This window comes from Camelus bactrianus, chromosome 10, assembly GCF_048773025.1.
Source record: "Camelus bactrianus isolate YW-2024 breed Bactrian camel chromosome 10, ASM4877302v1, whole genome shotgun sequence".
NCBI lineage: Eukaryota > Metazoa > Chordata > Mammalia > Artiodactyla > Camelidae > Camelus > Camelus bactrianus.
This window is the reverse complement of record NC_133548.1, coordinates 31545254-31561883: the sequence shown is the minus strand read 5'-3', so window position 1 is coordinate 31561883 and position 16630 is coordinate 31545254. Positions and strand designations below refer to the sequence as shown.

The window sequence follows — 16630 nt, the reverse complement described above, 5'->3', positions numbered from 1 at the left end:
TACTATCTATAGAAAACCCTAAAGACTCCATACAGAAAAACTACTAGAGATGATAAATTCAGCAAAATAGCAAGATACAAGATTAACATACAGAATATTCTGCATTTCTTTACATTAACAATGAAATATCAGAAAAGGAAAGTAAAAAAAAAAAAAAACAAAACCCTTTAAAATCTTATCAAAAAATAAATACTTAGGTATAAATCTTACCAGGAAGGTGAAAGACTTGTATGTGGAGAACTACAAAACACTGGTTAAGCGTGGGTTCTGGCCGGCAGAAGTCCTACCAAGACGGAATGAATTACTCGAGACTCTGTGGAAAAAGTCAAGAGAGCAAGAGGGAGTCAGGAGCGAACTCCACGAGCCTCCCAAATGCTCCCACATTTATTCTGTACAATCAAAGGAAAAAATCACTAACAGTTGTGTGATGGAATGCAGGAATTTAGGGAAAGACAGGATGGGATCAAGATTGTAGAAGTCACAATGAGTACAAATGCTTTGATTATCTTTAGGGAAGTCATGGAGAGAGGGGAACAAGATACATTCTTTAGATATGTTAATTACAAAGCAGACCACCAGACCAGCCAGTTCTTTGTCTTGGGGATAATAGACTAAATAGCAGGCACGCCTAGCATTTATAGCTGAGGGCCTGGGTCGTTGCTTTGCAACAGAGCAGAGTGCTATCTAACACCTCAGCTATGCAAGCAAGGCATTGTCCCTGCTTTTTATGGCAAGGAGACAGGAGTGTGGATGCACAGGCACCTGCTAGCAAAGCAGTTACTAAGCACATTTGTTCTTCTTAAAGGTGACAGGCAGCTGGGGTCTGTTACAATTTGTTAACCCAATCATGGGCTCCCACAGTTAAGGAAATTAAAGATGATTTAAAGAAATGGAAAGATATCCCATGCTTTGGGAATGGAAGAATTAATATTGTTAAAATGGCCATACTAACCAAAGCAGTCTACAGATTTAATGTGATCCTTATCAAATTATCCAGGACATTTTTCACAGAAATAGAACAAATAATCCTAAAATTCATATGGAATCAAGAAAGACCCAGAATTGCCACAGCAATGCTGAAGAAAAGGAATGAAGCTGGAGGAATAACCCTCCTAGACTTCAGAAAATACCACAGAGCTACAGTCATCAAAACAGTGTGATACTGGTGCAAAAACAGATATCTGGATCAATGGAATAGAACAGAGAGCACAGAGATAAACCCAAACTCCTATGGTCAATTGATCTTTGACAAAGGAGACATGAATATACAATGGAGAAAAGACAGTCTCTCTTCAGCAAGTGGTGCTGGGAAAGCTGGACAGCTGCATGTAAATCAATGAAGTTAGAACATTCCCGCACACCAAACACAAAAGTAAACTCAAAATGGCTTAAAAACAGAAACATAAGACAAGACACCATAAATCTCCTAGAAGAGAACATAGGCAAAACACCTCTGACATAAATCTTAGCAGTGTTCTCCTAGGTTAGCCTATCAAGGCAATAAAAATAAAAGCAAATATAAACAAATAGAACCCAGTTAAAACTACAAGCTTTTGCAGTATAAACAAAATGAAAAGACAACCTACAGAATGGGAGAAAATATCTGAAAATGATGTGACTGACAAGGGCTTAATTCCCAGAATATATAAACAGCTAATACAACTCAATTAAAAAAAAAAAAAAAGATAACCCAATCAAAAAAATGGGCAGAATACCTAAACAGACGTTTCTCCAGTGAAGACACACAGATGGCCAATAGGCACATGAAAAGATGTTCAGTATTGCTAATTATCAGAGAAACGCAAATCAAAACTATTATGAAGTATCACCTCACACTGGTCAGCATTAAAAAGTACAAAAATGATAAATCCTGGAGAGAGTGTGGAGAAAAGGGAACCCTTCTACACTGTTGATGGGAATGTAATTTGGTGCAGCCACTATGGAAATTCTTTTTAAAATTTTCTTAAAAAACTAAAAATAGACTTATATGTAATTATTTACGTTGCTGGATACCAATGACACATCATCCCTGTGAGCAAATTTGAAAATGAATATGGTGCTATCAGTGTTTCATTTTGTGAGAATAAGTTATGCTTTAATTATGCTTTTAACAGAAGGCTATGATTTTCTGCTTCTGTTTCTCCTCCTCCTTCTATTTTTCTTACTTTTTCTTCCTCTTTTTGTCCTTCTCTTTTTTTCCCCCTCTTGCTCTTCTTCTTCTTTTTCCTTCAGGAGTTCTTATATACAGATTACTAAAATGCAGGCGTGTAAATGTGCATAACAGTTAATAAGAACTGCATACAAACACAGCTGAACTAGTAGTGGTAAGTTCATTTTTCTGCTGGTAAAAACTACTTGGTTCATCAGTGGTGACCGATAGTAGGAGGTTTTCTAGTTCAAGACTTCTTTTAACCTAAGTTCTGTGTAAAGCACTATCTGTGACTAGTCAGGGTTGATTTATTTTTCAAATTTTGGAGATTATGAGGTTGAGGTTCTTCGTTCAAAAGCATTTTATATTACTCAATATTTGCTGTTTTTTATTTGGTAGGTCAAAAGACCAACATTGTTTTAAAGGAAAGAAATGTCTGAACTGCAGTAAGAAATTTTATAGTCATTAAAGAATAATACAATTACAGGGAACAAGGCTCTCAATTTAAGTATGAAATTGTGTATAATGTTTTCGTTCTGCTCACTCTCACCTTCTGTTAGCAACTTTAGTAGCTGAAGCACTGTTGTACTTATTAGTTCATAATTTTCCCATAGCGATCTAGCATTAGGATCCTGATAAGATTTTTTTTTTTTTTTTTTTTTTTTTTTATCCAGCAGGGAAGTTCAATATTCAGCCTTCAGCAAAAGCCAAGCCTTTTGTTTTTTTAACTGGCAAATCCCACAGAGATAAAGAAAGCTATTTAGTCTTGACAATTGGCTGGTCCCCTCAGGAGATGGCAGGTAAACTCAGTAAAATGCAATTTAATGGCATGAATAATGTAACGAATACAGAAACTCATTTAAAAAGTACACAAATAGCTGAGGTCAAAGAAAGTAAGCCTGGTGTCTGTTTAAATAGGTGCAGCCTAGAACGACTGTTTGTTCTAAATAATAACTTCATATTCTATACAAGTATTAAATTGCTATTACAAGGCAGCCAGTAATTTACTCCAGAAGCTAAGAGTTTAGATACTAAATAAAAGAAAAAAGTAACATGAAGTGTTCTTTAGTTCTCGGTGAAAAAGGACCTCGGTGAGGAGCTTGAGAAGGCTTGTGCTTTGTTCTCCTGAACCTTTTGGTTCCTTTTCGCCGTGGTTTTACAGTTGTTCCCTTTGGTTTGTTGAGTTTTAGGTGACTTGGTAGGGAGAGAGACATCACAGGGAAGGAGTGTAATTCTACAGACTTTTAGTGATTTCTGCATCAAGCAAGTGCCTTAAATAGATGGTTCAGGTCCTTCCAGCAGGAGTCGCTTTCGGGGTCTCTCCTGGGCCTTCTGGTCTGTATCTGTGACACCACATGTTTACTTACATTGTCTTTTAAGGAAGTGTTATATTTTGGTGATGCCCCAGACTCCTCTTTGTCCCTTAATCTAATCTTAGTATCAAGCAAATAAATTGTGATGTTGGCATCCATTCCAATTTAACCTCTCTGAAATTCTCTCAAGGGAGTTTGAGCTAGTTTTCCTTATCTCTATTCATAAAATAAGACCGCCACACACCACTTCATATGATTCCGTAACATTCATTTACTTGTGATCAGTTTGATACCATTCTGAAGAGTCAGATTAAAGAATAGAAATTTATTTTTCCTATACTTAGAATATATTAATATGCCAGCATTTGTTGTTTTTGTTGCTGTTTTTATTTTTATGGAAAAAGAATGTTTAAAATGTTCTTAGTAATGTATATTTTTGTGTTGCCACTAATAGGTCATTTCTGTCAACTGAAGTTCTGGGAATATTGTTTTGTTTTGTATTGTTTTAAGAAAAAATGGAAGCAAATTAGATTTCACATAATAATGCTTTGAGTAACTAATAACTAATAATGAATCCATCGTTTTATTTTATTTTGTTTTTGTCTTGTAATAGATTAAAAAATAGATTTGAATAAAATGCTTATAATTTGCCTGGAAAAACACTTCCCACTTCTAAGATGCTGTGTCTTTTGGTTTATATGATGCATTGGGAGAAGGTGATAGGTCCAACACATAGACTTCCATGAGTGCTTTGATCATAGTTTAAACCATAAGAAGCTCATTGGGCTTTTCAGTTGTACTTCTAGTTTTAGTCCTAGTCACAAAATCATGATTTTTCAAGAAGTTCTATAGTAAAACTACACCATATTTCTGACTTCAAGTGGTAAACACATTTGTATAAATGTCCTCTGCCTACTCATAATTACTGCATTTTGGAATCACCTCATTTATCTCCACCATTCTCTCTATTTTTACCTTTGTATCTTTCTCTGTCTGTCACACACGCACACTGGCACTCTCATCCATATTCACGTTCAGACTGTTACTTTCATCCTTCATCCATGCAACAATCTTAACCTGAACCATCTTCCTTCCTACTCTTCTCCATCCAAGTCATACGCCATCTTTCAAGTCAGATCATCCCATTGTCTCCAAGGAGTCTTTCTCCGAGCAGCTTTCAGTCAGTGTCAGTTATAGAGTGAAGCTGACGTACACTTGCATATGTGTATGGCCTTTTACTTATTCTTATATTTACTCTTCAGCTTAAGAAATATATTTCTAGTCTATACTATAAGTCCCAGTGAGCTATACCTTATATTATTTAGTCTCCTCAAATACAAGAATCTAGGGAATGAATTCTTTCTTTTTAAAGAAATACTTTATTTCTAGAATACCAAGTGATATATACTCATTTCAAATTCTTTCAAAAATAGGAAAAGTACAAAGATAAAAATTAAAACCTCTTGTAATCCCAGCACTTGAGCAGTATTGTCATTTTGTTGGAATCCATTCACAATAATGGGATCAATTTATAATAAATATTTAGTAATGAATTTTATTTGATCGATTAACTTAAGTTGTAAATGCCTTGATAGAAATCAAGCTCTGAATTTAGATTAACTCTAAAAACTCTTCAATATTTTCAAAATTCAATAGTGCATATGTAACAATCAATTACAATGCAGATTTTGGTAATGTTGTTTAACTTATCAAATTAGTACATTTAGATTGCTCATTTAGTTGCAATGAGGATTTATAAGTAAATGAGCCAAAAGAGGTAACTTACTACTTTAATAGCTGAAATAAGATTTTACCTAATTTCTCTGGGTAAACTTTGGTTGACTGAGTTATCAGTGTATGCCTGCATAAAAAGTTTATAATATACTAAGTCTGATCTTATTCCTCTCTCTCTAATCTTGGACTTTAGATACAGAAGAGAAAACATCAAAGAAAAGTGCAACTGATGATTATAGGTGTTTTTTATTTAGACAATGTAAGGTGAACATTTTAAAATTTATTCTCTTTTTATGAAAACTTATCTAAATGCCCCAGGTTAGGTGAGGCATAAAGAGAGGGAAGGGTTGAACTGATTTGCTGCTGCTGCTTTTTTTTTTTTAACATGAATGAGTCAGAATTTAATTTACCCTACACAAAGAGAATGGATAGATGCTGATATGGGAAAAGAGTCTGGTTCTCAAATTAATTATCTTGGATTCTGGAAAGTGCTTTAGGAGTTTACCTAGCCAGTTACATCATTTTCTGCCAAGTGATGGAGATTTTAATTGCTACACTTCATTAGGAAAAAGAATACAATAAAGAATATTTCAAAATAAAACACAGTTTGTACAGGCTGCACATTGTTATTCAAGTCTCTACCACAGGCCTCTTACATGGACCACACGATGTAATAGAATGAAACTAAATTAATCAGGTATGGCCGAAGTGTTTTTTCCTGTTGAAAATTCAAGCTTTGTTGAAAGGCTGAAAGCAGAACTCTCCTGTACAGAGGAGACCTCTTTTATAGAGAGATTCTACCCTGTGAACTATTGTGACATCTAGTTTCAAGTTTACCTGTTGGTTTTTCATTTTATTCCAAATAAAAGGCTGAATCTTTTATATAGACTCTAAGTAAGTAAAGATAAAATGATAATCAGTCCTTGTCCTGGGAACCATTATACACAATAGTAATGCCAGTTTTTTTGAGTAGGAAATAGCATAGTTTGTATCTTAGTCAGTTAACCACTTCATATTCATTGGTTTAGCATCAAAGGAGAAAGCAAACTTTCAACTGACACCATGGTTCCCAAATTAAATTTATCCACCATCTTAACTGTGAACTGTTCAAAAGCAATTTTTGAGATCACGATGATAAGCAGCAAGACGCTTGTGAAAAGAATATGGAAGTCCTGGCATCAAATATCATACAATATAAATCTATTTTTTGTTAATTTGCTGGACCATAAGGAAAGAATTTCACCATTTTGTGTTGTTCCAATGTTATGATCTCAAAGATCATTGAGTTTTAGGCATTTGAATGTAAATAATTATAGTTTACATGGCTTATGAAATAAGTTATAAGTCATGGAGCAAGGACAATTAAGGTGACCTTGAAAAAGAGTACGGAATCTTCTCTTTCTCTTTGCTAAACTAGAAGAATCCACCTCTTAACGTTCAAGATTTTGTTATGAAGCCACCAATGAATAATAATTTGCTTCAGGGAATGTGCCCAAAAGAATTGATAAATCAAATTCACCTTTGATTTAAAAGAGGCAATTATGATGACGTTATTTCCTGAATCACCTTAAATTAATGTAGAATTTGAAGGAACCTTAATGATTAGTGAGCTCAAAGAGATTAATGACAGCTGCAGTTGCTGGCAGGGACATCCACTCCCATTCTTCACTGTCCAGGCAATGCTCGTTGTCCAGAGAGCAATTCAACAGGTAGTTTTATTGCTTTGCTCTTCACCTTGTCCCCACAGGTATATGTTTTATAATATAATGGTAGATGACTTCTGCGATAGATGAACAAAGGCCTTGGTAGACAGACAGACAGACAGATAGATAAAGTTTGTGTAGAATAGATAAACAAGATTATACTGTATAGCACAGGGAAATATATACAAGATCTCATGGTAGCTCACAGAGAAAAAAATGTGACAATGAATATATATATATGTTCATGTATAATTGAAAAATTGGGCTCTACACTGGAATTTGACACAACATTGTAAAATTATTACAAATCAATAAAAAATGTTAAAAAAAAAGATAGGTAAAGTTTGATACATGTAGTCCATAAATAAGTCTCTAAAAATTATGAGGTCCCTATAAAGACACAAGCATTTTGAATTATGTATTTCCAACTCTGAAACAACTGAAGTTGTTACTATTTTATTGATAAAAATTTAGAACTGCTTTCCTTAAAATGTAGTGCTATATATAATCTGGGACTTTATATTTTAAATCTAGAGTTATTTTAATGTAGAAAGTTTAATGAATATTACAATGATACCTCATGTTTTATTTTGGTTTTTCCTTTTTTGATTTGCAACCACTTAAAAATACACACACACACACTCACACACACACACACTCTCACACACACACTCACACACACTCTCACACACACACACACACTCACACACACACTCACACACACTCACATTGGTCTTTTGCCCTATTGCTTCACGTGTATTCACCCTTACGATTTTTGGTTTTTATTTTTCTTTATAATTACTCAGGTTTTGACAAATATTTCAAAGATTTAATATTTAAACATTGATTTATAATAATTATAATCCCTAAAGTTTTTTTATTAATATATGAAATTGGATTATTTTTGAATTTTTTTTGCATGAGTGTAATTCATTGCTACAAATAGTGTTTTTCTCTTATTTTCAAGAGTATAGAGGCTGAAATACTGAGAATTTTTAAATCTTTTATCTCTATTTAGTCTGTCTTTTTGTTACACCTACTGAGGAAAGGGATTCAGTTGCAGCGACGTCTCGTTCCAAGTTGATGCGCAATTATTGCTGCTGCTACCCTGTCATTATACAAATAATTGTTTATAACTCACAACTCATTCAGTTTAACCAAAATGCTTTAAAAGTTGTGTTTGACTCAAATGAACCATTTTTACATCTGAAGGTTTTCCTATATATTAAGTCATTTTCTTTTTTTGAGTCTTTTTTATTTGGAATATCTAAGAAATGGCAGTTTTAGTATTGTCTTAAGTAGATTCCCCTCAAAACCTTTATTAGCTTAATAGATTTCAATTTCATGAAGCTTAACAGAGATCCTATTTCCTCTTTAGAATACTGTTGCTGATTTCTGATAATAGTCAGAGTATTGTTTGTTATTGTTCCATATTTTTTCCGATGTATGTATTTTCTTCAAATATAGGAAGATTTTTTTCTTGTAATCAGTAAAGTAAAATATGAACCTTTGAACCTGGTTTCAGACTACTAGAAATTTATTTAAGGAGGCAAGTATAAAAAGATCTGTCCATATATATACACATGTATGTACTTCACAATAATATTTATAACAATCAGTAAACCAACTTGGTAAAAACTTAAACAAAACAGAATGATTTAAACAAAACGGAATATTAAGCCATATTAAACATGATGGTATGTTCTAAAATGAGACTCCCCAGTGGAAGAAACTAAATAAAAGTATATACAAACATATATTTTACTTATTTAAAGAGCATTAAAAAAGGTAAATTACAAAAAATACATCACATAAACATGTCCATAAGCAGAAAAGAATTCCAGAATTGTGTTTATATTCCTGTTTATTTCAATTCTCAGTAATGTATTTTTTACCTTTACTATTTATATTATGCAGAAATACAAATTTAAAGTGATTTTCTTTCATTCTAGAAAGTTTGAATTATACAGAAAAATTTAAACAATAAAATTAAAATTAACCATAATATCTAATGGTATAAGATCTTTTGACTTTCATCCAAAATTGCGTTCTGGTTTTTCAGTTCTTTTTCAGAATTTGAAAATAGAAAAATAGGGCACACCTAATCAAGACAGGTATCTCTGGGAAAATCTTAGGCAATGTAATAATTTCACTTTAATTGTCAGACAGATATGCCAGTATGATTTTTTTTTAATCTTCCCCCCATATCTTCCTTTATGAGAGTTGACATACTACATGGATATAAAATAGTTGTCAAATGAAATTGATTAAGAAGAACAAAAAACCACATTTGGCTAGTTTTATTTTTAAAAGCCACAGTTCTTAAAAGGTGGTTTTGGGTTACTGTGCTTTAAAAACCTGCTAGAAGCCACTCCAGGCTATAAAAATACTTGCTAAAGACTAAACATATATTTTGTCCTCGAATTGGAATGACTGTGTCTAGTTGATCATGTCTCCAGGTAGCAGATGTCCCAGCCTGTGCGGACCACCCTGAGTCTCCCTGGAGGTGTGCAGAGGTGGCTCACCTTTTCAGCCGTAAACAGACACAGGCGTAGACACAGCAGAAATGGCAGTATTTCTGTGAGCCTCTTCATCTTACATTAAAGTCGATGCCTGTAAATGAGATCAATTATAGGACTTTATCTAAAACGTTTGGCTTGAAGAACTGTTAATGTCGCTGTTAATGACAATTTTATGTGTATCAGTTGAAAAATTCAGAATAATGAAAAGAAACAAAATTGCAGCTGCTCAGAAAAGAGGGGTTATGAGAAGAAATCCAAGCACTGGTTTAGAAAATCCTATGAATGCTATTCTGAATAATTGAACTTCTAAAATTGTGTCTGTGTGATTCTTTAAAAAATTCAAAATGTTATATGAAATATTTTCAGTGATTTAGGGTTTATGGATATCTGTGAATCAATTTTATTGCTTTGATGTGCACTATATCAATCTCATTACATTGATTCATATGCAGTATATCCACTGTTAATTCCTATAAAAGTCATTCTGGAGGAAATATTTTATAAAGAAGCTGTATGCATTCTGTTTTAAAAATATAAATCAAAAATCATCCTTAGGATGTTTCATTGAAGAATACTTTTTTGGTTTCATTTTATGTCAAGTATTTTGACAAGTATTTAAAACATTTTACCAGTATTGAGGTAAGAAAAAGTCTATGATTCATATATTTTTTAGAATTTTTAGAATTTTAGAATTAGGTTAAAATAATTATCAGTAATTCATTTTACTAAATAAACAAAATGAAGTAATGAAAAGCAAAGCATTTGACTCAAAACAGTATTTGAATTCATTTTCCCCCAGCTTTCTACTCATTATGGAGTCCTCTTTATGAAAACCAAGTATCCACCAAACCTCTATCTGAAACTCTTGGAGAGTTTTAAGGTAAGTTGAGTTTTTAATTAGCTACTAATTTTTTCTAATTTTGTCATCTGAAGCAGAACAAATACTACTTTATTCCAATGTGACTTTTTCCAGTATACATTCTTAACTGGTACATTGTTTTTTTCTTTATAGATAAACTGCATCTATGTTTACAGTACTGTAAATAGAGTTCTTTTACAGAAGACTGGGGTTCATGCTAAAGCTAGCTTTTATATTTTTAAAGCTTTACAAAGGAAAAAATAGAGCTGTTGATAATGATAAAACAAACATTTTGACATCTCATCTCAATTTGAATGGCAAGTTAATCGCTTTCCCATAATATAAATCATAGGGTAAAAATATTTATTGTTGGATTCAACTATGCAGTTGTGCACATTTTTTCATGTTTTGGATTGAGGAGGGATAATCAAGATTGCAAAATGTTTAATTTCTCATAAAAAATAAATATTATCTTGGCAGGGATGAGAAAATGTTTGTTTAAATTGGGCAAGTCTTCATAGAAGGAAACTGTGGTCTATTCTTTAGGGGATAGACATTACCTCAAACTATAGGATTTTGAATTTTAATTAAATTTTACCTTATGGAAACACTAAATTAAAAAAGATCGGAGTAAAGGTTGACATAAGTGGGTTAAAAAAATTAGTTGTCCCTACTGCTTTATGTTCAGCCAAATTCTCTTTCATGTGTGAATAACAAAATATTGTTTATATATATAAAATATCTTGAAATTCCTATTTGTGTGTATATCCTTAGAAAAAAATCACTTGGATAGTGATAAACTGAAAATGAATAAAAGCTTTTATAATGATGGAAAATTTTTAAATAATGATTTTTTAAATTATTTATTCTGTATTTTAAAGAAAGTATTCAAAGGAAAAATTGAAATATATCTTGTGCTTAGGATTTACTGAGCTTCACAGATTTGTGGGTTTTAGTTTTTATCAACTTGGAATGTTTTTTGTATTATTTCTTCAAATATTTTTCCTGATCCCCTTTGCTCAGGAACTCCAAGTACATGTATATGCATTAGGTGTTTGAAATTGTCCCATGACTTACTGATGCTCTGTTTATGTTTTATTTTCTAGTTTTATTTTGCTCTGTATTTTATTCTAAACAGTTTCTATTGCTATTTACCCAAGTTCACTAATATTTTCTTCCATAGTGTCTGATCTGCTTTTAATATCCATTGCATTTGCTATTACAGTGTTTCTTTTTCTACCTCTGTAAGTTAGATTTAGATCATTTTTTGTATTTTTTATATCCTCTATTCAACATGTTCAATCTTTATTCTAACTTCTTGAACTATGTATAGTTCAAGTTACAGTTATATAGTTATAATAACTGCTTTCATGTTCTTGTTTACTAATTCTAGTGTCTGTGCCATTTCTAGGTCTGTTTCTGTTGATTAAGTTTTCACCTCCTTATAGATTTCCTGCTTCTTTACATACAGATAATTTTTTATTGGATGCCAGCTACTGTGAATTTTGCTTTCTTGCTGTTGAATATTTTCATAACCCTATAAACATTCTAAATCTTGTTCTGAGGCACAATTAAATTATTCTGAAAAAGTCTGAGCCTTTGGAGGATTATTTTTAAAATCTGTTAGATGAAACTAGAGCAGCCATGAGTTTAAGATGAATTTTGCCCAACTACTGAGTTGAAACCTTTCTGAGTACTCTACTTAATGCCTTGTGAATCATGAGTTTTTTACAGTTTGGCTTGTGCCAAAAGTAAGTACTTTTGACTCTAGTTTTGTTTCAGATTAAATGGCAGTGCAGTTAATCCTTGAACAACGTGGAGGTCAGGAGCGCCAACTTTCTGCAAAGTCTAAAATCCACATATAACTTTACGGTCAACCCTCCTTATCCATGGTTCCATACTTGCAGATTCAACCAACTGCAGATCCTGTGGTGCTATAGTACGGATTTATTGAAAAAAATCCACATATAAGTGGACCTATGCGGTTCCAAACTGTGGTGTTCAGAAGTCAATTGTGTAATCCTTACAGGTTGTTCTTTCACTGGCCTTGGGATGGTTTCCTCACAATTACATGCTGATCATCTCTCAGCTAAGGACTCTAAGGACCTTTTTGTGGATCTCTAGAACTCTCTCAATATAGCCCTCTCTTCTACGGTATTGTGCACAGCAGACTCCAGCCACCTTATTTTGTACATGTACATGGTTCTCCTTCCTCAACTAAGCAAGACCACTAGGCTTGTTGTTCCTAGGTTGTTCCTACCTCTGTTGCAGCCTGCAAGTTGCTCCAGGCAATAAACCGGGACAATTGTATGGCCTGTATCATTTGTTTTTGCTCTCTCAGGAATTACTCTCTGCACTACATGATGTTCAATGTCTAAAAAAGATTGTTTCATATTTTTGTTTGTTTTCAGTTGCTTCAGGTTGGAGTATAAATACAGACCCTTTTACTTCATCTTGATCAGGAGAGAAAAAAAATTGATAGTTAATGACTTGACAGTATCTTCTATGATCCTGCCATGATGTGAACCAGTAATTTTTTGAAATTACTTGATTCTTTAGATTCTAGATAATTACATTTTTACCACAGGGACTTTTGAGATTTCCTTTATGCATGTTGGTCACATGTCCCTTACCTTTTCTGACTTTAATTCACTATGGATATTGTCCCTGTTGGGTTCCTGTTGCTTTTTAATTCAATCCATAACAGCAAGTCTCTTGAAACCTGCAAAATCTATAGGTAAAGTATTACAAACAGTTTAGACAGTTTATAATTCTGTTCTTCTAAACCACTGTTTTTCTCTTGATTTTTAACTTTGAATTCTATCACACAGTTATTTCTTGTTATGTTATGTTAATGTTTTAATTACTATTTATGACATTTTAAGCCACAGGTAAACAAACTACCACTCAGAGACCAAATCTGGCCTTCAGGCTTTTTGGAAATAAAGTATTATTAGAACATAGCCATATTCTTTTGTTTAAATACTGCTCATGGCTGCTTTCACCTTTGCAGTGGCAACACTGAGTAGCTGTGACAAAGAAATGTCCATTTTATAGAAAATGTTTGCCAGCCATGTTTTAAGTTGTAAGTAGTATGTATGTATGTGTTTGCACATTTACATTTATTTTTCACATATCAGAGCCAAAATTGTTTTGAGAGTTAGTATCAGTGTACCTAAAATCAAATTTCAGCTGTAAACCTTATCAGCTATTCGACTTTTGCCAAGTTATTTGACCTATTTCAAAACAACCTGAATTCAAAATGGGAATATTTATTCATTTAATACTTATAATTAGGAATAAATGATAAAAGTATGCAGAAAATGCTTCATTCATAGTACACATTTAATAAAAACTCTTATTACCTCCATTAATAGAATGAATCTCATGAAAAACAAAATTTTTTTTTTAAAGTTGCAGAGTTTATTAGGGAAATAAGAGAGGCAAAGACACCCCAAATGACAGAATGAAAACTCTGAAAACGTCCCTTTTCAAGACAAGTGGGGGCCTGGACTTGACCTCCCCCAAAGGACAAGAAACTGGTGTGTTAGCAACAACATTCTCTGGCAGCCACCTTGCCGGGGTGTGAGGGTCTCAGCCAGGACAGCTTCCCAGCCCCGGCCAAACGTGGGGAGGAGACAAAGACTGTAGAAACAATGCAGAGGTGACTAGAGCTGCAAGGAAAGGCTGAGAGAGGGAGAGAGAGAGGTGGGGAGGACCGTGACAGAGTCTCAGGCTTTTGGCTCTTAGCGCCTCAAATACGTTGACAAGTAGTTCTGCAAAATGTTTCCGAAAAGGTAAAAACGCCCAACGTTGTTGCCAAGAGTCCCCCTGGCCCCCTCCCAACGTGCCACCTCACGCTCCTGGGTGTACATGGCAGAGCCCAAAGGCCACATTTTTGAAAAAAAGAAGAACAAGAAGAAGCCCTGTTGTTCTGTAAGGAGAGAGGAAGGAGCTGAAGGCTGCTGGGGCATTTCCCACATTGGCCTGTGTTCTGTAGAAGCAACTTCCCAGCAGCAGTGTGGCACGATTTTAGGTGAGGGTCTCACCTTTTGTCACCTGGCTTCAATGTACTCTATTCTCCGTTCAAGAGCTGTCAATGTCTCGTTTAGTGTTGCGAGTCTTGAACGGCAAGACATATCGAATAAGTTGAGAAAGTCTGTGATTGTCATGATGCTGCTGGTGATGACCTCATTGTACTCCCGGTACGCCCAGTCCTGGTGGATCTCCCGCTGCACTGGGTCCTCTTGTCCCACCATGGCTGCTGCCTAAAGAATAGCTCAAAACAGAAATTATGTGCATTTCATCATTATCAAAAAACTGAAAGTTTGTCTTCTTTCTCTTATGTCTAAATGTTACGATGTTAACCTCTAAATTGTTAAACTCTTGTAAGAAGCAAGTTCTTACACAAAACCTTTAATGAGGACCTAATGTTTAGACTGAGAACTTTGGACAAATTAGATCACTTACAGCTCTGGGATATGATGAACACTCCCTATTGTTGCCGGAGATTAGGTTCTTGTCTCACGCAGGAAAGAACTGAAGAGTGAGACACAGCAAAATGAAAGTAAGTTTATTCAGGGAGAGGCATACTCCAAGGACTGAGTGCAGGCTGTGTCTGAAGGCAAGAGAGGCCCTAGGAGAGACACATTCCATAGACGGAATTCCATCTGTCTCACTCAGAAGGGAGTGAGGCCACGAGTTGTGGGGTGGTTATGTTTTTACAGGCTGCCTAATTTCATATGCTAACAAGGGGGAGGATTTTTCCAACTACATTGGGGAAGGGGTAGTGATTTCTAGGAATCGGGCCCTGCCCACTTTTTGGCCTTTTACGGTCAACCTGGGAACTGTCATGGCAATTGAGGGTGTGTCATTTAGCATGCTAATGTGTTACAATGGGTGTATAATGAGGCTCAAGGTCTACTGGAAGTCGAATCTTTGCTATCTTGATTCTAACCATTTTGTTGTATTCTCTGTTGCTGTGTCATTCCTTCAATGGTTGTGCCCTGTCCCCTTCCCTCCTGTCTCACTATAAGTCCAGATATGTTTTATAGGAGTAATCATTTTTCAAAAATCCTCTGTTTAAAGGTAGGGTCATCTCTCTCTCCTTTTTTTTTTTTTATTGTTAAGGTTTATTTACCATTTAGTATACATTGTTTTAGATACCCAAAGAAAGTGAAAATGAGTCAGCTGTGAACTGGACTATATTAAATCCACACCATTTTCTGTACAATCCCTCACCTTCACCCTTTAGATGCTAAAAATCCATTTTCAATTTGGGTGATTTAAGCAAGTCCTTTCCCATAATGGCACCTTCTCTCTGAATGAGAAAAGATGGATCAAACTGCCATAGTCACCAGTATCCTCCAGCTCTCTTGGGCTCAAAAGACCTTGAAAGCATTTCTCTCTGCAGTTCTGAAGAAGAAAGGTTTGGGACAGACCACACAGGCAAATGTTTTTCTTCCCGGTACATTTTCTCTGTGGTGCACAGAAGACTGGAAGTTTGATGTTTGCTTTTCTTTGTAAATGTGATGCTCAAGGCCTGATGCCCGGGCTTTGGCTTCTGTGTCCAGTCTACAGTGCCGACAGGGAGAACGTGAAGAGCTAAGTTCAGAATTGTAACTTCAGAAAACTGAACTCATTTGGGTGAGCCAAGCTTTATTTTCTACTATGCTGCTTTAAAATGTTCTAAAACTATGTGCATGATATGCTGTCAGACATACCCTACAAAATACAGTCGTAGAATTAAAGAAAATATTTTAAAATACACATTTACATTAGACATGTATTTGGATCCAGGCTAAGAGAAAACAAGAAAATGAATAGTCTGATTATTTTGCTTGTGGAATTACAACATATATTTGTTTCTTATTTTGAAATGTCTTACTGTTTTTCATAATTAAAAAAAGAAACCTTGTTTTATAGTGTACATAAGATGAAATAAAGTGTGAAATTGTTTTATGAAGAAATGTTATACTCTATATTGTGCATATAACTTTAAAATACCAATTTAATTTTTATTCATGGGATTTATTTTTAAAGTTTTCTTTAAGGGTTGTTCCTCAATTTCATTTCAGCCTATTCTGAATTCTTTCAAAATAATATTTGATTCCTATTGTTTTCACTAAAAGACAAAAAAAAAAAAACCCAAAAACCTCTTGACTTTGTTCCTTTATCAATTAGCTGATCATTTATTATTGATTTAATGAGTGTCTGGGAGGATATCTGGGGTTGCAGGCCAAAATCCGTAAGCCTCGGCCTTGGCTGTTCGCTGCTTTCAAACAAGGATTACTAGATTCAGACTCTAAAGAGACGTTAATAGACTAGTATTTACCTTGTCTTGCATCTTG

At 34.3% G+C, this 16630-nt stretch overlaps 1 long non-coding RNA gene and 1 pseudogene across 6 annotated transcripts in view; one reads left to right on the top strand and one right to left on the bottom strand.

The window, feature by feature from the left end:
• Positions 1–16630, top strand: part of LOC141578851 (uncharacterized) — a 382879-nt gene that overhangs the window by 285072 nt on the left and 81177 nt on the right. For all 6 annotated transcript variants that reach the window (XR_012509649.1, XR_012509644.1, XR_012509645.1 and 3 more), the window contains exon 3: positions 10221–10301. This is a non-coding gene — a long non-coding RNA (uncharacterized LOC141578851). The remainder of the gene's footprint in view (positions 1–10220; positions 10302–16630) is intronic.
• LOC123619587 (putative protein BRICK1 pseudogene) lies at positions 11861–16261 on the bottom strand (annotated as a pseudogene).